This window comes from Cynocephalus volans, chromosome 10, assembly GCF_027409185.1.
Source record: "Cynocephalus volans isolate mCynVol1 chromosome 10, mCynVol1.pri, whole genome shotgun sequence".
NCBI classification, from domain to species: domain Eukaryota; kingdom Metazoa; phylum Chordata; class Mammalia; order Dermoptera; family Cynocephalidae; genus Cynocephalus; species Cynocephalus volans.
In genome coordinates, this window is record NC_084469.1 from 62287606 (window position 1) to 62310892 (window position 23287).

At 48.5% G+C, this 23287-nt stretch overlaps 1 pseudogene; it reads left to right on the forward strand.

Annotated features, from left to right (window-relative positions):
- The first annotated feature begins 986 nt into the window (after positions 1 to 986).
- Positions 987 to 21223, forward strand: LOC134389000 (cadherin-5-like; annotated as a pseudogene).
- Positions 21224 to 23287: the final 2064 nt, after the last annotated feature.

Here is a 23287-nt window from a genome sequence, read left to right on the forward strand (position 1 = left end):
CTTGATCATCTTTGAGTCACTTCTCACTTGAGGGATGAAGAGAGAACCAAGACTCGCTGCTGCTTTCCGGGCAAAGAAGGAAGTGACCCACAGGGCCCGAGCCTCCCCTGAGTCAGGACCAGCTTCCTGGCCAGGACTCCCAACCTCCCCACTCCCTGCCCCAAGCCTTTGTTCATTGCCTTCCTCCTGCCTGGAGCATCCTACGTCCAGGGCGTGAGATCTCTCCCTGCTCGACCCCCTCCTTTGCGGCTGAGGAACTGAGGCCTGGAGGAGGCAGGGCCCTCTGCCGGGCACGTGGCACCTGCATTCTGGGCCCACCAACTTTTGAACAAAAGACCCCACATTTCCACCCCCACCCTAGGAGTCCACTTCCTTCTGGGCCAGAGGCAGGAACCAGAGGGCAGGGGCCTTGATTGCTAATGTCAGCGGGCCTAGAGGTCAGCTCGCCCAGATCAGACACCCTAGGTCCTAGTGAGGCCAGCCTGGCGCCAGGCCTGGGGCCTGGGGAAATGTTATTCGAGTTTAGAAACCTCCTGGGATGTACAGAGTCCAACCTCTCCCTCAGGGGACAGCCAGGGGAGGAGCCCATTTCATCCTGCACCCTGTGGGTCCTTGTCTCTCTCCAGGCATGAGCTCTGGAGCTCATGCATAGAGCTTTTGGAGCTACCATCAGCATCAACATCACCCCCTCCTCTGGGAGACCCTTCCTGCAGCCCCTCTTCTGGGTTCTCACATCCCCAGCACTTCCTTCCATTCTAGCACGCATGGCCTGCAAGTAGGAATTATTTCTGTGTCTGTCTTCTGCCTCCCAGAGTTTGAGCTCTTTGGGGGCATGGACAGGGTCTGGTTCTGCTGGTGTCATCTGAGAGTGAAGGGTGAAGGAGTGAATGGACAAAGGTTGTTCTGTTCTCCATGGGAGATGCCCACAACCCTGGGCAGTAGCCACCATGCCCTGATGGTATCTCTCCTCTTTCCCCAGATCTGTCTCTCCTGGAAAGGTGCAGAGGCTCATGATCCTGGTCGCTGTATTGGGCGCCTGCCTGGGCTCGCTGGTGGCAGCTGCAGCAGCAACAGCAGGCACTAACCCTGCCCAACTGAACACTCCCAGCATGCTGCCCACCCTCGGGCAACAGAAGAGAGACTAGATTTGGAACAAGATGCACATCGATGAAGAGAGAAACACCTCAGTGCCCCACTATGTGGGCAAGGTAATGCTCAGGCCCCAGGCCAGGAGAAGCCATCAGCAGCTGGCCCATAGTGACAGTGGTGGTGGGGATGATAATAATGGTAAAGATGGTGGTAGATATTTTGATGGATGTGGGGGTAGAGGTGATGATTGTGAGGGTGATGGCAGTCGGGGTAAAAATGGTAGAGGTGATAGTTGTGGTAGTGGTGCTGGTGATAGTGAAGGGGAAGGTGAGGGTGCTGATGGTGGTGGTGGTAGTGATGGAAGTTATGATGTTGATGGTGAAGGGGTAGATGATGGTGGTGGTGAAGGTGTAGGTGGTGGTGGTGGTGGTGGTGGTGGTGGTAGTGATGATGGTGATAGTAGTGGTGATTGTGACGATGGCAGTCATGAAGGAGAAGGTGATAATGATGGTGATCATGGAGATGATGGAGGTGGTGGTATAGTTGATGGTGAGCACCATGGTTCATTTTCTCCCAGCCTTCAGTCCGTAGACAAGACAGCACTGGCAGAAGGACCACCCCATGCTCAGCCTGAGAAGGCTAGCCTCATCTGCGGGCTCAGGGCGTAGGGCAGAGCCAGCCAAAGCTATCACTAAATTTTCTCCTCTGAGAGATCTGGAAAGGCCTGAGCAGCCATCTACAAAATTGTGCTGATAACAAAGTGAACCATCCAGGCCATAGTTTGCCAACCCTGGTCTAGGTTTCTGAACCTGCTCAAAAACCCATTTCTCTCAGAGCATCTCATCCTTGTTTCCATGACCCCCACACCACTCCTCAAATTCCAGGACACTCAGAGTGAAGTGCCTGGCCCACCTCTAAGCCAGTGCCTAGGGCTCTGACCCTCATTTTGTCCTCCTTTAAAACGTATCCATCCAAGCCCACCTTCCTAGAGCTCGGAGCTAATCTGAGTGACTGCTGAATTGTCTCACCATGTCAAATTGTCATTGATGTCAAAACTCTCCAGTCTAATTCAAAGGAATGGTCCACATGATGGAATTTCACATGCAGTGACAGTTAGATGGAGGAGGTATTTTGAGAGTTTTTGGTGAGGAAGAAGGTTTCTGAGTGCATTAAAATCTCACCACATCAGCTTCTTGGAATCTGAACATTGGTCACAAGAAAGAATGGGTCAGTGTACTAGAGAAAGTAAGGTCGGTTTCAAGCACTTGACTGGGTACTGGGAAGTCAACTGTAGGCAAAAACAGGCATGGTTCCCAACCTCATGGAGATAGGGGTCAGCAAACAACCACCTGTGGGACAAATCTGGCCCACAGCCCAGTCTGGTAAATAAAGTTTTCTTAGAACAGTCACCAGTCACACCAACTCATTTAAGAATTCATGCAATGATGGCAGAGTTAAGAAGTTGTGACGAGGACCATATGGCCCACAAAGCTGAAAGTATTTACTATCTGGCCCTTTGCAGAAACAGTTTGCCCACCCTAGTCTAGAAGGGCAGAATATGTCAGGCAAAGTACTCTTCCAGTGGTGGTGGTGAGTGGTGCCCTCTGGTCCTAGAGAAATCCCCGTCTGGCTGAAGCACCAGAAAAGCCCTGCCAGCTAAAGGAAGCAGGTGGGGCCAACTGGGAATTTCCACTCACAGCCCCACCCCCAGCCAGCTGACTATGCCCATAGGCTTTTCTTGCTATCCAGAATGGATGGCAAATTTTAATACTCCAGCATGGCCACTCAGAGGGGAAGAATTTGCCCAGGACCACAAAGTGAGACCAGGACAGAACCTTTAAGGGCTAGGTTCCTGACTCTCAGCATGAATGTGAGCTCTGTGTCATAGAGGAAAATATAGTCAACCCACCTATGACCTTCCCAGTGGGATAACTGTGCCATGAATCAGCCTCTGAAGAGAATGGCTAGTTCCAAGGAAAATCTGTGGGATAAGACAGGGAGTGTCAGCAGAAACCGGGGCCACCTGCATCACATGCCACTGTGGAGGGCTCGCCCAGGGCCTGCCCGCAGCAGAAAGAGTGCTGGGTCTGCCACCATCTGTCAACAGCGTTCACTCGGCACCCTGCACAGGGCCAGGGACAGAGGATCCACCTGGAGAAGAAACAAGAGTACCTGGGAAAGGCTAGGACAGTGCTCTAAGGATCACCTCCCGGCTCCCAAGGATGTAATCCAAGGGAAGGAAGTCCCTGTTTATCAAGGTCAGAGCCTGGAGCCTTTCTTTACAGACCTGGATGGACAACAGGAGACATTCCTGAGCAGCCTTCTGAATCCATAAATATGGGTCAGCTTGGCTTTTGGCATTGAGATGTTAATGTCCAAATACGGTGGTATTAGAAAGCGGGAGAGGCTCCCAGAAACCCATAACCCTTGTCTACTCATGAGAAAGACATTCGACAAATTCCATTAGAGGGACACCCTACAAAATACCTGTCCAGTGCTCCTCAAAACTGTCAAGGTCATCAAAAACAAGGAAAGTCTGAGGTAATGTCACAGCCCAAAAGAGCTTAAAGAAATACGATGACTAGATGTCATGTGGTGAACTGGATGGGATCCTGAAACAGAAAAAAGACATGAAGTAAAACTAAGGAAATATGCATAAATGATGGATACTAGTTCATAATAATCTATCATTATTGGTCCATTCGTTATAACAAATGTACCACACTAATGTAAGATGTTAATACTAAGGGTAAAGATGAATAGTCATATAGGAACTCTCTGTACTTAACAATTTTTCTGTAAATCTAAAACTGTTCTAAAAAATAAAGTCTATTTAGGAAACATCAGCCTACAGGAAAACAGAAACTTCCATTTACATGAAATCATCTGCAGAACTCCAGTAAAATAGGTCCAAGCTGATGTGCCCTCCCACCACAGTTCCTGCCTTCGCGGGTTCTAACGCACCGATCCAGAAGCAAATTTGAAAACTGCCGTGCTATCCTAACCCTGAGCAACTCATGCAAGGCCCCAGACGGTCCCCTCTCCTTGAGTCCCCATTATCCCCACAGGCCACAGTTACAGAGCTGGTGGCTTCCTTGCTTGCTGTCCAGCTACTCATTGTACCTCCCAGCCTCTGGGCCTTGAAATCACCTCGGAAACTACCTGCCCCGTATGTACCACAGCACTGCCCCCAGAGGATTTGCCCGCACCAGCTGCCAACCTCTCCCCCTCCCTGTCCATCCAAGAGGTAGGGTCTTCACTATCTGCCTCCACTCCTTCACCTTCCAGACTCTTCCCTACACTCTGCCATTTGGCTTCTCACCCTGCCACCCTGCTGATGCTGCTCCAACCAAGGGCGCCAATGACCCTGAGCCCTCATACTGATCATGGACTGACCCTGACCCTCGATAAGAACTGAGCCCGGATCCTGATCATAAACAGAGCCCTAACCCTAGTCATGGACTGAGCCCTGATCCTGATCATGAACTGAGCCCTGGCCATCAGAAACACACATATCTTAGGACACCAATACTATGTGTTACAAAAATTATATAGTTCAGTGGCCTAGTAAGTATGGGAAATCCTGAGTTAAAGAAAGCTCATTGGAATTCTTTTCTACAGGACTATACAATCACAGTCTCCAGGAGACTGTGACCATTCCAAAACTAAATTGACTGGGACCAACGGTGTGCTGATAAATGTTTGACAACTGGCTCTCCAGGGGAAAAGATCCTGATCTGCAGCAATTGCCAATTCCGTGGTGTAAATACTCTCACCATGTCTGATTTCAATCAACCAGTGTGACGTCACTGTGGGCAGAGTTGGGAAAAGATGTGGATAACACATCATTATTTAGTATTTCCATCATACAGAATAACAGACATAATTAACCTCTTGAACACAGTAAAATAGTTTAGAAGTGATGAACTCTGAATATCTGTTACCTTTGTTTTTAATTTGATTTATTTAATTGTAAGTTTATAGAATTCCATGTTTAATAATGGCTATGTTTAACAACCAACTCACAAATATTCCTGAAAACTTAAGTTGGCTCTTGAAAGCCACACTGACACAAGCCAGCTTGAGCACACCACTGACTGTGTGGAACAGCAAAGGAGGCCAGTGTTTCCTGGAACTCATTTTCAAAAGGGCTGTTGTGCTCATAGAGCAACTCAACATCAACATCAGAAGCGATATTGTTTTCATTTTTCAAATGAGTTAACAACCACTCAGAGAAATTAAGTGACTGCAAAGGGGCAAAAATCTCTCTTGCCTTCCAATGGCACCAAGTATATTCTTCCACTCAAAAAATGTTTTCTAAGCACCTACTATGTCCCAGGTATCGTTCTAGGCACATTGGGTGCTGCTACGCAACTCACACCAATGTGGTGTTTGCAGTGACCTGGGCAGGAACAACTCTCTGGTGACCAGTCGAGGCCCTTGTTAAAAGCCTCAGTGTCACATCTAGGACCCCTGCATAGCACCACACGCCAATGCACACACACACGTGCACATACACACACATGAACATACACGCACATGCACACGTGCATACACACATACCTACATGAATGCACGCGCACACAGCCACCACTGCCCATTCCCAGCTCATGTTGCCTCTTATTTCCTAGATCAAGTCGAGCGTGAACAGAAAGAATGCCAGGTACCTGATCAGAGGAGAGTCTGTCGGCAAGGTCGTCCGGGTCAACGAGGACACAGGAGACGTGTATGCCTTTGAGAGGCTGGACCGGGTGAAGACCTCCGAGTACCACCTCATTGCCCTCATCGTGGACAACGACACCAACAGAGACCTGGATTCTCCTTCCAGTTTCACCATCAAAGTTCACGACGTGAATGACAACTGGCCTGTGTTCATGCACCGGTTGTTCAATGCATCTGTGCCCGAGATGTCGGCTGTGGGCAAGTGCCCAGTCTGTCCCCCTCCATCTTCTCTCCCTCATCCCCATCCTGGAGGCACTTCTCACATCAACCACTTCACTGCCTGGGGTCAGGGTTCAGTGAGTTCAGGGCAGTGGTTATAACGACTGTGTTGCCACTTTATATGACTTGAAACTCTGGTCCCTAAAGACTAAGCTCTGAGCTGGCCCCAGACAGAGCTCTGAACCTAGTCATGGACTGAGCCCTGATCCTGATCATGAACTGAGCTCAGACCTAGTAATGGACTGACCCCTGGCCATCAGAGACACACATATCCCACTACTCTTTAGAGCAAATCCCACCCACTGCCTCTGACCCGCAGGATTGGCACACCAAGAGTGTAGCCTTTGTACATGAAGAATACCAAGCCCTGCTACTAATGCAAGAAGAGTCATCTCGAGAGGCCGTGTAGTAGTGGGGTGGAGGGCAGAACCCTGGCCATAAGACGTGTCACCAGCCTGGACTCCAGGTTCAGGAGGTTATTATTCCTTCCTCAGTCCTCCCCTATTCTCCAGACGGTACCAGAAAAGGGCTTCCCTCTCCACCCGCTCAGTCTAGGGTCCCTAGCCAGGGCCATGAGACTAGAACTTCCTGTTAAATGTGGACCCTGGAGTTTAAGGGGGTGATGAGAGATGTGACACCACTCCTTTGGGGGAACCTTCCCATTTCCTTGTCCTCACCCTTCCAGGAGATGGAGAAAAGCCCTTACTCTCCTTGGTTTCTCCACCTGAACCCAACCCTCTGCCCTCTCCCTAATTTCCCTCATAAATGCACAATCCACCTGTTCTTTGCCTCCCTTCATGGGTGGCCTGGCTGGGCCCCCATCACTGCCAGCACTTTGTCCTCATGCCAGCTCCTCAGGAAACAAAGCAGCCTTTTCTCCCTGAAGACCTGGGAAGGTTGAGACAGGGAATAGCCTGAGTCCCATCTGCCCTCATCCAGGGATGAGGTGAGGGGCCAGCAGTCTCAGGGCAGCAACCTCAGGATTCTCTCTCTGCAGGGACCTCGGTCTTCCGTGTGACAGCAGTGGACGCAGATGACCACACTGTGGCAGATCACACCTCTGTCTTGTACCAAGTCCTGAAGGGAGAAAATTATTTTTCCATCGATAATTCCGGTCTGTGTGACTAACAGTCCTGGGCAGGCACCGACTTGGGGGATGGGGGATGAGGGCTGTGAATATTCCAGGTGCAGATGCTGTGAGGAACCCAGTCTGACAGTTGTCACCAATCATTGAACCACCCTGTCCCATGGAGGTGGTCAGTATCACAAGCAAAGACAAGGTGGCTGGTCAGGGACGAAGGAAGCAGACAGGTGCCCAAGACATGGACTTAAGTCCAGGGAACAAAAGCAGGATCTTGTTACCCAAGCAGTGACCGAGAGGCAACAGAGAATGCTGGTTAGCAGCTCTGGGTACAGGTTCAGACAGATCTGGTTTCCAAACTCCGGCTCTGCTACCAACCCCCTCTAGAGACCTTGGATAACTCAACTAAACTCTGGGAGTCTTAGTTCCCTTATCTAGAAAATAGGAATGCCTATATTGGTTTTGTAGTGTAGCTGTGAAGTTTGAATTTGATAACGTATAGAGTGAGCATAGCCACATAGTTTTTGTGACTTAAAAAACTGTAAGGACTGAGTCTGGAAACTAGATGGTCAGTCCTTGGGCTCACTGTCTTCCAGAGGGATGTCAAGTGCATCGCACAGATACCATTGCTATCCTGCGGTGCACGAAGACAGACATCATTAATCCATCACAGCACTCTCACTCTGAGCCTGGATGTGTCCTCACGACCTTTCTCAACACAGTGCTCCAGGTGGCTAGGACCAATATTGGACCAAATTGCTGTATACCAGCTTTGGCCTCACAGTGCAGGCTGTGGAAATAGTGGATGTGTACTCGTGGTTCTCAGCTATGGCTGCATAGTGGAATCAACTGCGGAGCTTTTAAGTCAGGTTCTCTCTGGCTAGGGCCCAGGCATCAGTATTTTCTAAAAGCTCCTAGGTAACATGGCTCCAGCTGGGACACTTTTACAGGACTCATTCTCATGACAACCAATAACTTGGACCGAGAGTTGCAAGCCAGATATGAGATCATGGTGGAGGCACTAGACACCCGGGGCCTCTGGGGGGACTCGGGCACGGCCACTGTGCTGGTCACTCTGCAAGAAGTCAATGACAACTTCCCCATCCTCGTCAAGAGTGAGCCCCTCCTTTAGGGTGCTGGGGAGGTCGGGGGTTGGAGCACTCCGGACTCAATAACTTGGGGGCTCTGGAGGAGGAGCCCTGAGTCCGTCTCCCTCTCTACCCATCCCCGGGTTGACCTAAGGCCTAGAGGAGTCCTTTTGGTGCAGGGAGGGGCCTTTCTTTCATCCTGAACCACATTCTCACAGATGAGAGGGAACCATGCCCCCTGCTGGATGCTACCCCTGTGCCCAGAGCCCCACTACAGATAGGAGCAGTTTCACCCAGATCCTATGGGCTCAGGAAAATCCAGGCCCTGAGACTCAAGCCCCAGCTAGAAAATTCCCACAAGCCAAAGAGCAGAGGGACAGCAAAGCTCTGTATCCAGAGCCAGGGCTGGGCTCTGACGCCAACCACAGACTGATTGTCCCCCAAAATATGTGTGCCAACAGCTTTTCCCATGCCCTGGCTGAGGCCGGGCCAGAAAGTCACGTGGCTCTGTCCACTTGCATCCTCTGGTGCTGGATGTCACAACTCAGAGTCTCGGCCACACAAAGACAGGCCAGTTCTCCTGGAGTGGCCTCATTGTGCGCAGCAAACACTCCCTGAAGGCAGAACTTGTCTCTCTTATCAACTGATAGGTCCCCTAGCAAAGTGACTGGCATACAGTAGGTGCTCAATAACTACTTGGATGAATAGAGGGATGGAGGGATGGACAGATAGGGCAGACCTCTTTGCCAGAATCCCAGGGGTTTTATTATTATCGTTGTTATCATTATTTCATCCATGTCCATTTCCTGTATCAATATAAGGTAGGATAATATAAAGGTATAATCACCTTGTCTATCTGATTAACCCACTGCCCTTTGGGGCACACTATTTGCATCAGCCATGTACACATTTGTGGTGCCTGAAGCCATCCGCGTGGGAAGCCCCTTGGGCTCTCTTTTGTGGAGGACCTAGATGAGCCCCAGAACCGGATGACCAAGTAGAACATCGCGCAAGGCGAGTACAGGGACACTTTCACCATCGAGACAGACCCCACCCACAATGAGGGCATCATCAAGCCCATGAAGGTTTGTAGGCTTGCCTGTGGCAATGACATCAGATGCGGGGTTTGGGGTTCCTGGCATCCTCTGCCCAGGGGCTGCTCCTGAGCCGGAAGCCAGCAAAGGAGAACATTCTGGGTCAGCTCAGAGATGGCCATGAGCTCATGGAGACTGCAACCCAGTGTCTTGGGCTAGGTTACCCCTGAAGCAAACCCTGACACAAGGATTTGGTTATAAATCATTTATGTGGGAGGTGATCCCAGGAAGCCCCAGGAATGTCAACATGTGAAAAGAAGGAAGCTAATATTGGGCTCATTAATGGGAGTGTAGGCAAGTGGGTACCTCCAGGGCACAGTATTGAACACAACTCAGAGTTGCAGAGCTGAGGGCAAGGGAGCTGGGGTATTTATACACCAAACCCCTGCAGTGTTGACTGAGGGCTGCTCCTGGGGGCATTAACTCCCTGGCACTTCCTGGCCTGCACTGTGTCGTGGCCAGTAAAAAGCCATCAGCAAGTAAGAAAACAATGAGTGCCTGGGAACAGGACATGGGTGGCCAAGGACAGTGGCTGGTTCTGACAGAGAAGTCAGATCCACTGTATCTGGGAGAGGAGGGAAAGTCCTGTCGGGGCATAAGAATGGCTCCGGGATTGCCATGTAGAGGACTCAGAGTCCTGGGCCTGAGTCCCTCTCTGGCCCTGCCCCATGCTGGGGACTAAAGATACCCAGGGGAGAACACAACCTCCAGAGTCAATGAAGCTCTCAGTGAGTGGGAGAGACAGACATATAAACATAAAGGATAGCTGGGTGTGTTGAGTGCTATGTATCAACACCATGCAGGGAGCAACCACCTCCTCAGGAGGGGCTTCTGAGAGGGCATCTGATTGCTTCTGATTGGCTTCTTGAGGGATGAGCAGCAGTTCATTAGGCATGAAGGGGAGGAGAAGCATCCTTGGAAAAGGCATAAAGAAAAGGCAAGTCCTTAAGGACCAGCGGATAGAGCCACTAGTCTGGGAGCAGGACCATGGCTGATCCATTGTATGTCCTCATTAATCGCAACGGGGTCAGGCACAGAGCCAGGGTTGGGGTGCGGTCATGAGGCTGCTGAGATGAAATGGGGGTAGCTGAAAACAGATGCCAGGCCCAGCCTCTCTCTTGATAACCTTGGACATATCACTAGTCCGGGCCACAGGCTCCTCATCACAAAATGGGCAACCCCCTAGTACTACCGTGCAGGGTTGCTGTGAAGACGACATGCCACCTCCTTAGCTCAGAGCAGGTGCTCATCATAACGTTCCCCTAATGCAGCCCCTGGACTATGAACGTATCCGGCAATACAGCTTCACCATCGAGGCCATGGACCACACCGTCAACCTCGGATACCTGAGAGGCACCTCCAGCAGAAACATAGCCCACGTCATCATCAACATCACAGATATGGATGAGCCCCCCCAACTTCCAGCAGCTCTTCTACCACTTCCAGCTGTGGGAGAACCAGAAGAAACCTCTGATTGTCGTGGTGATAGCCATAGACCCCAATGAGATTTGGTGCAGAATTGGGTAAGCACTTGGTGGTTGTGTTGATGACAATGACAATGACAATTCTGGCACTGATGTTCTTATGTCTGCTCGTCTGAGTCCAGGACTCAGAGAGGAAAACTGGCTTCTCCCGGCATTGCATGGGAAGTAGCAGAGGCAGAAGGAGTAGCCCAAGATCTTCCACTAACCCATTTGGGCTGCTGGGACCTTGTCCTGCCTGCGCACCCCACTTTGCATGGTCCTGGCCATCCAGAGCTGTCTGTCCTCTGCTCTACCTTGAAGCCTTCCTTTAGACCATGGTTCCCACAGGTCCCATCTAGCGAGATATGACCATCAAGAGAACAACCAATCTATTTCTGAATTCTTTATTCTATCGTTCTGTGGCAGAGCCAATCTGTTTTATTCCAGAAGCTTTATGCTAAATTTCACTACATATAAGGCAAGCCCTCCCTTGCTTTTTTTTTTTATTTTATATAATTTTTATCCATTCTCTTTTATTCTTTCGTATGAACTTTAAAAATCTTTTATCTGTTTTTTAAAAAAACTAGAATTCTAATAAGAATCGTGTTTATATATCAATTTTGGAAGAGTTAACATTTCTATGGTACTAGGTCTTCTTATTAAGGTCAAAATATGTCCCTCCATTTTGGCCGTATCTCATATTTTAGGACTACTACTTTCATTACCATTGCATTCTAAATACTCTGTGATTACAGTTTTTGTTTTCCCTTTGACCCAGTGGTTTATTTAAGAGATTTACTTGGTTTATTTCTTTTCATTTACGAGTGATAGGGTGTTATTTGGTTTTTGTATTAGCTCATCCTGTGCAGTAATACAATTGTATTTTTGTTCATTTCTTCCTAGGATATCTAAACTTTTGCTTTGCATATGCAAAGGTTTGTAACTACTTTACCTTCAGTAGGTTTGTAACTTTTATCCCTAGGAAATTACCCAGTTTGTTCTGCTTAAACATTTTGCCTTCGATTCCATGTTGCCTGATGTTAAGTTTGTCAGTCCTGGTTTCATGTTATTTATATTTGCCTGACATAAATGTTCTAGCCCTTACTATTAATTTTTCTAGGTCATCTGGCATTAAGTTGTCTCTTGAAAATAGAATGTAGTTGGCATTGCTTTTTAATCTACACTGAGATGCTTTGTGTTTAATGTATTTGCATTTTCATTATAAATGATAAGTTTAATCTTACTTCTTTTATCTTGTTTTATATTTCCCATTTCTTAAACTTAATGGCTTTTTTCTTTACCCTCACCTTTGCTATACAGCCTATTTTTTCTTTCTCTTTTTTCTCCTAGATAATTGGATGGAATACATCTATTTTTACTTCTACCTGTAGATTTACTTCTACTTTTGAAATTTTAAATGTTTTCCTAGACCTATATTTTCTAGTTAAAAATATCACACACACACAGACACACACACACACACACACACACACACACACACACACCATTGCTTTCCCATTTATGATAAAGAAATCAATAGTTTCATTTTAATTCCTTCCAAACCAGGATTTTACTTTATGTTGAGACATTTCTTGGTTAGATGGAGTAAGTTTAAAAAAAAAAAAAAAAAAAACTTAGGACCCATTTTTGGAGGTGATATACTTTCTGGCTCTTGCATATTTACAAATTCCTTACTTGCTTTGCTTTCTTATTTTAATACACCTAGGTGTGCTCATATAGTCCTGAGATCACAGACACTATCTTTCAAAATTGCTATGAATGTGTGATAGCATTTAATTTTGTAAGGAAATCCGGGGTGAATCTGATTCGTCTTTCTTTACAAAGAATGTATTTTTTCTGTCTGGACTCTTTTTCAATTCCTTCACATAGCCTTGAAATTCAAAGTGTCATCAGGATATGCTCAAATATTGTTCTCTTTTTACAATTATGCCTGATATCGATGACATCTTCTAATCTGTAGACTTAGGCCTTTCTTCAGATCAGAAAAGTTTTATTTTTTGTCATTTCTTCCATTCTATTTGTTCTGGAATTTTTCCTCAGTAATATATATATATATTAGTCCATGTCTGTTGCTTATAACAGAATACCTGAACCTGGATAATTTATAAAGAAATGACATTTATTGCTTAGAGTGTTGGAGGCTCAGAAGTCAAAAGTCCAGTGAATACATGTGGTGAGGGCCTTGCTCTTGTTGGTGGTGACACTCTACAGCGAGGCAGAGTATCACATGGCTAGAAAGGCAGGAGTAAGAGAGCTGACCCACTCCCTCACTCTCCTTATAAAGCCATCAGAACCACACTTATTACCACCCACTAAACCATCAACTTATCTCTACATGAATGTATCAATCCACTCACGAAGGCATAGTCTCGTCACAATCTAATCACCTCCCAAAGACCCCGCCTTTCAATTACCATGTTGAGGTTTCCCACTCTCAACACTGTTATGAAACTTTGGGGAACACAACTCAAACTGTAGCTATATATAAATATGTGCGTGCGTGTGTGTGTGTGCGTGTGTGTGTGTGTGTGTGTGTTTGTGTGTGTATACGTATGTGTGTATATAGATTCATATATAGATTCATATATGTATATTAATCTCTTTGTAACTTTTTTCCTGATTTCTGAAGGAACGTTCCAAATTTTTACTTCACAAATGTAATTTCTTTTTAATTATTTCTTATCTCTTCCAGGTTCTTTTGCATTTCTTCCTAGCTCTTGCTCAACTTTCTTTTCACTGATCACAAAAACCAATTCCAGGTGTTGTAGAGTGTCACCTACCCAACTCTGAAAATGCTATTGATGGTCTCAGGTAGCACCTTCAGCCTGGTGACAGCACCATTGCTAAGACCACAGATATTATCCCACCCCCTGGATCCCTCTGTTGCTGTGTGGGTCTGCTCAGTGTTGTGAGTGCTGGAGTGCAACGAGCCGTGAAAGAGGAGGGTGGGGAAGCATGCAGGGGACAGGTCCTGAAGTGCCCTGTCTGTCATGCTGAGAGTTTGGACTCAGCAAAGAACAATGAAAGCCATAAAACTCTCTTCCCTGGCAGATACTCCATCCGGAGAACTAGTGACAAGGGCTAATTCTTCCGAATAACCAAGCAAGGGAACATTTACAATGAGAAAGAACTGGACAGAGAAATCTACCCCTGGTATAACCTGACTGTGGAGGCTGAAGAACTGGATTCTAGTGGTGAGTGACTCCATCTGCCAGGGGACCTGGGCTTTTTTCCTTTACCCTCATTCTTTCAAAACTGGCATAATCTGTCATTTGGGGTCTCTAAAGGCATTCCAAGCACCTGCTGAAGCACCCCTTGGCTGGGATGTGATGGAGCTTCCATGCCCAAGTGTGGTCCCTGAACCAGTAGCATCTGCATCTCCTAAGACCTTGCTGGAAGTGTAGAATCTTGGTCCTCACCCCCATATTGAACATCAGAATCTCTTGCACATCATAGTTTGAGAAGCACTGTTATAAAGCAGGTGCACAGATGTCTCTGTGATAAGAATTACCTATGGCACCTATGAAACAGAGCTTCTCAGACACCTCCCTGAAGGTTCTGGTCCAGGGAGCCAGAGATGGCGCCTGGGAATGTGCATGGAACAAGTGTCATGTGGTTCTTATTATCATGGATGTTTGGGAAATACTCCTTTGGGGGTTGTTTATGCCCCAGTTGATGGGGTGGATTCAAAATCTGAAGCAGCTTCCAACTCTGAGATTGATAGTTTCTCCAGAAATTGTGGAACTTTTGTGGGCAAGTGTTAGGGTTTCCTTTATCTATTTGAAAAATCCCAACCATCCTCCAGGAGAAGGACTATTCCCATTGTACCCAGGATCCCCCAAGGGCCCAGAGAGGGGCAACTGTGGCCAAGACCCCACCAGTGCTACCCCGGAGGGCCCTGCCCCCTGCTGGGCCCACCTAGACCCTCACATCTCCCAACCTGGCAGCTATGCCCCAAATTCAGGACAGACTCCTACATGTTTTCCAGACCAATCTTTGCTCCTTCCTTCCCCATTCATATAATTTTAAAATTAGAAAGATTTTAAATATGGAAAATACAGAAAAGGAGAAGAAAACAATCCTCTCATAATGCTGTTAGCACTTTAGTGTATTTTCTCTTGTTTTTTTTCTATACATATTTTTAAATAAGTGAGATCATAATATTTGTACAAAATATCCTGTGTTTTTACTTAACCTTATTCCAGAACAATTTTCCCATGGTACTAAAATAATTTTTTAATTACATTTTTAAAACGTAATTTACATGGGCATTGTAAATGGTCATATATTCCATTCTTTTTCAGTGGCCTAAATTATTGACCCAATCTCAGCATCTTTTAGGTTGTTTACCTTTTTAGTTTTTTTGTAATTATTTTGTTTTATTTCTTTAATTAAACTACATTTAGGTGCCGGCCCGTGGCTCACTTGGGAGAGTGTGGTGCTGACAACACCAAGTCAGGGGTTAAGATCCCCTTACCGGTCATCTTTAAAAAAAAAAAACAAAAAAAAAAAACTACATTTATTTATTTAAGTCCATTTAATTACTTAAGTAAATTATTGATTTCGTTAATTTAATTGAGACCTTTTTAAATGCACTTACATTGTTTACATTTTTGATTCTCACAAGTAATACATCAGTAATCTTTCTTACATATGAAGCTTTGCCCCTTCCTCTTTCACACTCCTTCCATCCAGAACACCACTCCTGGCCTCTCTTTCAGAGGTCCATAGCCCCCTCTCCTTCCAAAAAGCAGCTTTCATGGAGCAGCCCTCCAGGACTACCTATCCACACCCCACACACTCAGGGCCAGCATCAGCTGAGTCCCCAGTGGTGACAAGTCCTCTCCCATGCAGGGACCACCCACAGGCAAAGAATCCATCGTGCAGGTCCACATTGAAGTTCTGGATGTGGATGACAACGCCCCAGAATTTGCCCAGCCCTATGAGCCAAAAGTGTGTGAGAAATGCAGCCCAGGGCCAGGTGAGTCTGGCTCAGGTAGGAGGGTGGGGCAGGCTTAGGGGCCGAACCTCCCGTCCAGTCAGCTGGAGTTCTACTGAGCTTAATGTAACCTGTACAACAGCCCTGGAGAAAGTAACATTATCCTTATTTTACAGATGGGTAAACTGAGGCTCAAGAGACACTGTATGGAGAGTAGATTGGGGGGGTACAGGGGTTGGTAGAAAGAGTGTCCTTATGAAAGCCATTTATGTTAGTGTTGCAGGTGAGAGGCAGCCATGGTCACATCTAAACCCAAAGTCTCCATCACTGAGCCCCAGGCCACCCCAACACCACCACTGACCATCCTCTGTGTTACACACTCCAGCTGGTCCTGCGGATCTCTGCAACAGACAAGAACATAACACCACAAAACGTGAAGTTCAAATTTGCCCTGAGCACTGAAGACAGCAACTTCACCCTCACGGATAATCACGGTGCGCAACAAACCAGTCACTTGGCTCTTAGCAGGGTCAGGGGTCAGGTTATTTAAGTCTTAAAGCAACCAGGGTCAAGGACCAGGCTACCACTGGGATTTGCAAGTTATGGGATACTTTGTACAACTCTGGCCACATACATTGTACAATCCTGGGCTGTGTGATGGTCAGAGCTACCCTGGCCAAACTGCCAAGTCCACGTGGCCTGCCATTCCCCATAAGATGGCCAAGTGGGTGTGCATCACAGAACAGGTATGCGGTGCAGGCTATGGATCCCTTCCCACATTGGAATCTCTGTGCCTCTGCAAAATTACAAACTGTCCTGTGATGGGGAGCTTTGAGGTCACTCCCAAAGACTCCAAGCTGGAAATGTGAAACCCTAAATCCCAAGAATACAGTGAACTTTGTCTTAATTCAGCTACAATGATGACTTACCACTAGGTGGCCCCTGAACAGGGTATGGTCCACCAATCACAGCCCAGAGGGTCCTGTGATGTCAGTAGTGACCAATCCAAGCTTCTGATGAGTATTTCCTTTCTAGAGTGATGATGCTGAGTTGATTTAATGCCAGCCGATGTAGACAGGTTTCCATGGCCTCTGCAACTTCCTCAGAAAAATAGAGAAAATGCCCCTTGGGTCTAAATTGAGTGATCCTTCACCCAGCACAGGTTGGGATCTCCGCTTGTCCTTGATTGGTGAAACTGTGGTTGCTGAGGACCCCTGTACTGAAACAGCCTATTGCCACCTCTGAGAAAATTTGAGGAGTGGGGTCCCTGAGAAGAGAGGACAAACCCAGGGAATCAGACACAGCCTGTCCTTAAGGAGCCTCCTGTGGGATAGGGAAGGTCCGTGATGTGTAGACAGTCAACGAAGGACCATTCAACATTCAACTGTCTTTAGAAGTAAATCATGTGGCAAAAACACCTGTCACCCCATCCCCAATGCCCACCTCAGAGTAGGGATCGACAATGGGGAAGAGAGCATCAATCCCACCCCAAGGACACCTGTATGCAACCAGGAGGCAAGTCTGTTGGTCTCAGATTCACTGACATCGTGAATGTCATGTATGTCAAAATCTCTAATTTCTCCCGTAAAATGTCAATGGCATATCCTTTATTTTCAATCATAATAGACTTAATATTGAAATGTAATGATGAATAATGAAATGTATTTGGCTTTTGTTTGAAATCTAAAAGGCAGCTTCCTTGGCTCTCAGCTGGCTTCTTGAGTGTGCCAACCCAGTGTGGCTCAGTAGATCCTGGGCCCTCTTCTGATCATTGGTATTACAACCTCCCAGGAGCCTACAAAGGACAGATTATCTGGCCTCTGCCCACAATCACTGAATCAGAAATCTGTGTGTGTGTGTGTGTGTGTGTGTGTGTGTGTGTATACACACGTGCACACGTTAGGAGGAGGGGAAGGGGTCTGAAGATCAGTGTGTTTAAGCTCCCTGGGGAATTCTTATGTACATGAAACTGCTGGGCCGAGCCCCTGGCGCACTTGGTAGAGTGCTGCGCTGGGAGCGCGGCAACGCTCCCGCCGCGGGTTCGGATCCTATATAGGACTGACCAGTGCACTCACTGGCTGAGTGCCGGTCACGAAAAAACGACAAAAAAAAAAAAAAAAAGAAAGAAAGAAACTGCTGACTGGAGCTGGGAGGAGGAGCCAATATTTGGATCAGAGCATATCCCCATTCCGGACTGCCCAGGAAACCCTCCATTACATATGGAACTATTCTCCTTGTGCTCGCAGGAACACGTGCATTGTTTTTATTGTTGTAAGCTTCCTTTATAACAATGGCTTTTCAGGGATAGCAGAAACATCCTTAGAAGTTAGCATAATACTAAAAGACTTTAAAACTTTATTTTTCCTGATTGCTTGTCAAAGCTTGAAACAATCATTAATTAATTGAGCTGAAAGAGAAAACTGCCTGTTACTGGAGTGCGTTTAGGGAAGGGGATGAGGTCAGGCATATCAGTCGCCCACAGAAACAGAAAGCAGGGATTTTACGTTCTGGCTGAGCCATTCTTGGAAGTTGGGTCAAAGCAGCTTTCCAAAATATCCCATCTGTGGAGGAGTAGACCTGCGCTTAAACGGCTAAAACATGAGGCAGGCGATGCAAAGGGCAGACACACAGCCCGGGCAATACACGGGCTGGTGCAGTCAGGGAGGGCTCTCTGGGGAGCCGCTTCCCCGGCCATGTGGCCTAGGGCGGTGGGTGCTCCTGGCAGAGCCTGACTCCACTGCCTTGGCGTTTCCAGATAATACAGCCAACATCAGTGTCAAGTACGGGCAATTTGACCGGGGGCGTGTCAAGATCCACTTCCTGCCCGTGCTCATCTCGGACAACGGGAAGCCGAGCCTCACAGGCACCAGCACGCTGGCCGTGGCCGTGTGCAAGTGCAACGAGCACGAGGAGTTCACCTTCTGCGAGGACATGGCTGCCCAGGCAGGCGTCAGCATCCAGACGCTGGTGGCCATCTTCGTCTGCATCCTCGCCATCACAGGTCAGTGCTGGGCAGGGTGGGATTGAGAGGCTGGAGGGGCTTCACAGGAGGAGGAGAGGACAGGAATTCAGGCCCAGCCCCTCCTCCAGCCTGCAAGGCAGCCCTGGCTTGTGCACCATCCTGGGCTTCAGGGTCCACGTGTGGGACACAAAGATGACGGCTGCACCGAACCAGGCGTCTGGGTTGCAGGGGGCTTAAGACCCCTCTGCACTCATTGGGGAGAGGCTATCTCCACTTTAAAATAACTTACTTATGCATAACAGTTGCTCCTGGAACTTACATATTTTGAGCACTTACTGTGTGCTAGGCACTGTTCAGGCATGTATTTACACAACACTTAATTTTGAAAAAAAAAAATCCAGTTCTAAAGTGGAAAATTTAACATTGTCTAGTTTAGACTATGTCCTGGGGGCATTCTTTCCTTTCATAGAATTCCTCCAGCCTTGATATTTCTTTTTTTTTTTTTCCCCTTATTTGGGCCTCAGAAATTTTAGTAGCATTTTAGGCCTTGCCTTAGTTTGGGTTTCACAGGAAGCAGGTCCTGGGAAAAGTTTTGGGTGCAAGTAGTTTATTTGGGAGGTGCTCCCCGGAAACCTCCTAAGGAAAAGGGTAGACAAGCAGGGAGGGGAGGCAGCTAGTGAAGGGCAAGGGATCAGGGAAGTGACCATCATGGACAAGGAGATTCACCCGCTGGGAACCTGGAGGCAGCCAGAGCTACACCTCAGCGTCTCTCCACCTGCGGAAGAGGAGCTGGTGTTTATCCACCCAACCCCATCATTTGATGGTTGAGGGCTCCTCCGAGGTGTATCAATTATCCTGCATTTCACCTGCCATGAGGCAGGGCAGGAAGCCTTCGGGTGATTAGAGAGCACGGTCCTGTGCACCACAGTGACAAGGTCAGATACAGTGGGGCACCCTCAGTGTCTCCCCTGAAAGGTCCTCTGGATATGACCCCTTTCTGGAGCTTGTGGAGCAGAAGGTCCAGACTGATTCCCCTTTTAATAATAATTAATGATGATGGCATCCCCACCACACATAGAATTGCATTTAACCTCATAACCACCTTCCGAAATATAAACAGAGCAGAGAAGTCATCATTTCCACTTCACAGACAAGGAAACTGAGGCTCAGGAAGGATGTCTCCCTGGGTATCCCACATACTTATGTATGCAGCAGTTTGTGAAAGGCTCAAGGACAGAGCCCAGGGGATGGTCTGAGCCTAATTTGGGGAGCTCTCTGTACCACACAGTCCACGCCCCCCTCAGGGAGCTGAGTCCCTCACACAGCCACACCCCTCAGAGCTTGCAGCAGGGTCGACGTCTACACCACTGTCTGAACATGGGACTCTGGGCAAGTCCCCTGGCCTCTCTGAGCTCAGTTTGCTTAACTGTAGAATAGGGATAATAATGTCTACGTTGGGTGAAGTAACATGAGCACCTGCCCAATGCAGTGCCAGCCCATATACAGCTGGTGCTCAAGAGGGTGGCTGCTGCCCGTGCAATGAGTCCCACGTCCACTGGCACCACCAATATCCACTGTCATCAACACAGTCATCAACAATGTAGTGACTCAGAATCTTTGCACTCCAAATTCCAATTCCATCCTTTCGCCCATTTCTGCCCCAACCTCTGGCCTCCGGGCCTTTGGGACACGGTGTTGAAGAATTTGCCACAGTGGGACAAGGAGGAAGGAAATGAGGATGCAGATAAACAGAGCTGAGAGGGAGAGAGGAGAAAGAACTCCAGCAAACCCCACTCTGTTCCTCTCCGCTCATGCACACCAGTGTTTGTGACAGCCAGGCAGGACCAAGAGTGTGGGGACAGATGACTCTCCCACGGGGATGGGTGGAGCCCCAGGCGTCCGTGTTGGACAAGTCATGGAGGAGTCCTGGCCCTGGAATTTCCGGGGATGAGGAAGGAATGGAGCGGGGGTCCCCCAGCCCGGCAGTGTCTAACTGCTGTCGCTCTTGCTTGCTGTCCGGCAGTGATCACCCTGCTCATCTTCCTGCGGTGGCGGCTACGGAAGCAGGTCCGCGCCCTCGGCAAGAGCGTGCCAGAGATCCACGAGCAGCTGGTCACCTACGACAAGGAGGGCGGCGGCGAGATGGACACCACCAGCTACGACGTGTCGGTGCTCAACTCGGTGTGCCACGGCGGCGGAGCCAAGCCCCCCGCGGCTGTCGCCGGACGCACGGCCGCCGCTGTATGCGCGGGTGCAGAAGCCGCCGCAGCACGCGCCCAGGGCACACGGCGGGCCCAGGGAGATGGCCGCGATGATCAAGGTGAAGAAGGTCGAGGCGGACCACGACGGCGGCTGCTTGCCCTACGACACGCTGCACGTCTACGGCTACAAAGGCTCTGAGTCCGTCGCCGAGTCCCTCCGCTCCCTGGGCACCGATTCGTCTGACTCCGACATCGATTACGACTTCCTCAACGACTGGGGGACCAGGTTCAAGATGCTGGCCGAGCTGTATGGCTCGGACCTCCAGGAAGAGCTGGTGTATTAGGGGGCCACCGCCTTCTGGGCCTGGGGACCCAAACTCACTGGAGCCCAGGAGAGTCCCAAGTGGGCCCTGAGACCTCCGAGACTGGCACTCACTGCCCCGCCCAGCACCCCTCCCTCCTAGGTCCCAGAGACCTCACCATGGTGGGGGGTCGAGGCGTAGCAAACTCCAGGTCCCTGAAATATCCAGAAAGCTACTTCAGTGATGGCTACCCCCTAAATGCTGGGAAAACCAGGCTAGTGTTCTGTCTGGGCTCAGACATCCCTCGCCTCATCACCCCCAGACCACCGACCTTAATTAAAGACTTTTCTGGCTCCACAAGGCTGCAGAGCGAAGCAGCCTGTGTTCAACTGCAAAGGGGGTGGATCTTCCCCTGAAAGCGCTGACCCCCCTGGTGAGGCTGATGAGGTCCTGGTGCCTATCTGCCTGGAGGCAAAAGGCAGAATGGCATGACCTCGGGGCAAGACTTGCTGCAGCCCAGTCCCCGGGAGACTGCCACCGTCCATCAGGCCTGATCTCAAGAGCTCCAACCCTGCTCTGACTCCCTCACACTCTCCCAAATGCCCCATCCCTGCCCCTCCCAGGCCTGTCAAGAGGGAGGAAAGGGCCATATGGCAGCTCCTGACCTTGGGTCCTGAGGTGACCTTGCTGGCCTGCCACAAGGTCAATAACTGTGCTGTGCTGAGCATTGAACCATTCAACTGCATTCAGGGAAATGGCTTATTGAACTTTGAAGCAACTGTGAATTCATCCTGGAGGGACAGTGGAGACCAAGTGTGACAGATAATAGGGTGAGGGCCACCTCCATAACCACCCCTTCTGGAGAGGACCTGAGACCCTGATTTGAGACTCCTCAACACCCCTCCAGTTTTACCTGTTAGGGCGCAGATATTCCTGGAGCGGAAGACCTCTCCCCATATCCGCCTTGCTGGTTGTTCATTCATGCTGGCTCGCTCTCTCTCTTTTCTCTGTCTACTCCTTATCTCTTGACTTAAAAGCATCCAAAATGTTGCCCTCAGCAAGTCTGGCCAACGTCCAAATCCAGACATGACTGCATAACAGAGCCATGCTATGGCCTTTACATGCATTGTTACCATCTCAGGGAACCGACCCTGCAGAAGGCAAGGCCCCTGCCCTGCCCAAGCTCTGCGGTCATCTCTGCATCTCCCATACACTGAACATTCTACTGCAAACAGGCCTTAGGGAAGTGGCATCAATCAAGAGAGGCAGAGAAGGAGACAAACTCTCTAGCTCACCCTTTGTCATGGACTGAGGGTCCCACTCTGGGCGAGGCCCCTGGCACTGCAGGGGATTGTAGATAACACTGACTCTTTTTTTAATCAATAACTATTTTTCATAATGATTTTTTTTTTACTAATAATACTTACAAATTTTTAGTTCTCACAAACATATAGAATAAGTGTTTTTGCATAATAAGCAGGTTGCTGTCTAGGTTAACAATTTTAATTCAGATTTTTTTAGTTAGATAAACAATTTCTGTAATCTATTTCCTATCACTATAGTAATTGCTCTACAGACAATGACTATATATTGGCCACACTGGTGCATGAGACGTGCTGTATTTTTTTAATACCTAAATAAAAATCTCGAGATTCTTCCATTTCTAGAACTGAGAGGGTTCATATGAAACATACACGCATGCACGTACACATGCCCACCACCACCATCATCAGAGGAACCCAGAGGGCAAGGGGACATTTGCAGTCAGGATTTTGGAGACACCGCAGAAAAGGGTTTGGAGAAAAGAATAACAAAGGACACCTAGTCCGGTCTTCTCTCCTCCCAGAGCCTTCACCCAGCCCCTGTACATACTGCACCCCTCCTACTTCCAGTCTACACGGCAGGCAAGGCCTGTGGAAGTTGCAATACCATTTGCAATCAGAAAATAAAGAACAGGGTCTTTCCTGAGCATGTGCACAACCCTCTATGTGTGTGGGCTTCTAGATTCCTAGGAGTACACCAAAGCTTTTCAAAGCCCTCTATGGACAGCTCATTCCCCAACTTTTTCTTTGAATACCTTAGGTCAGCTCCTTGTTTGCTGCAGCT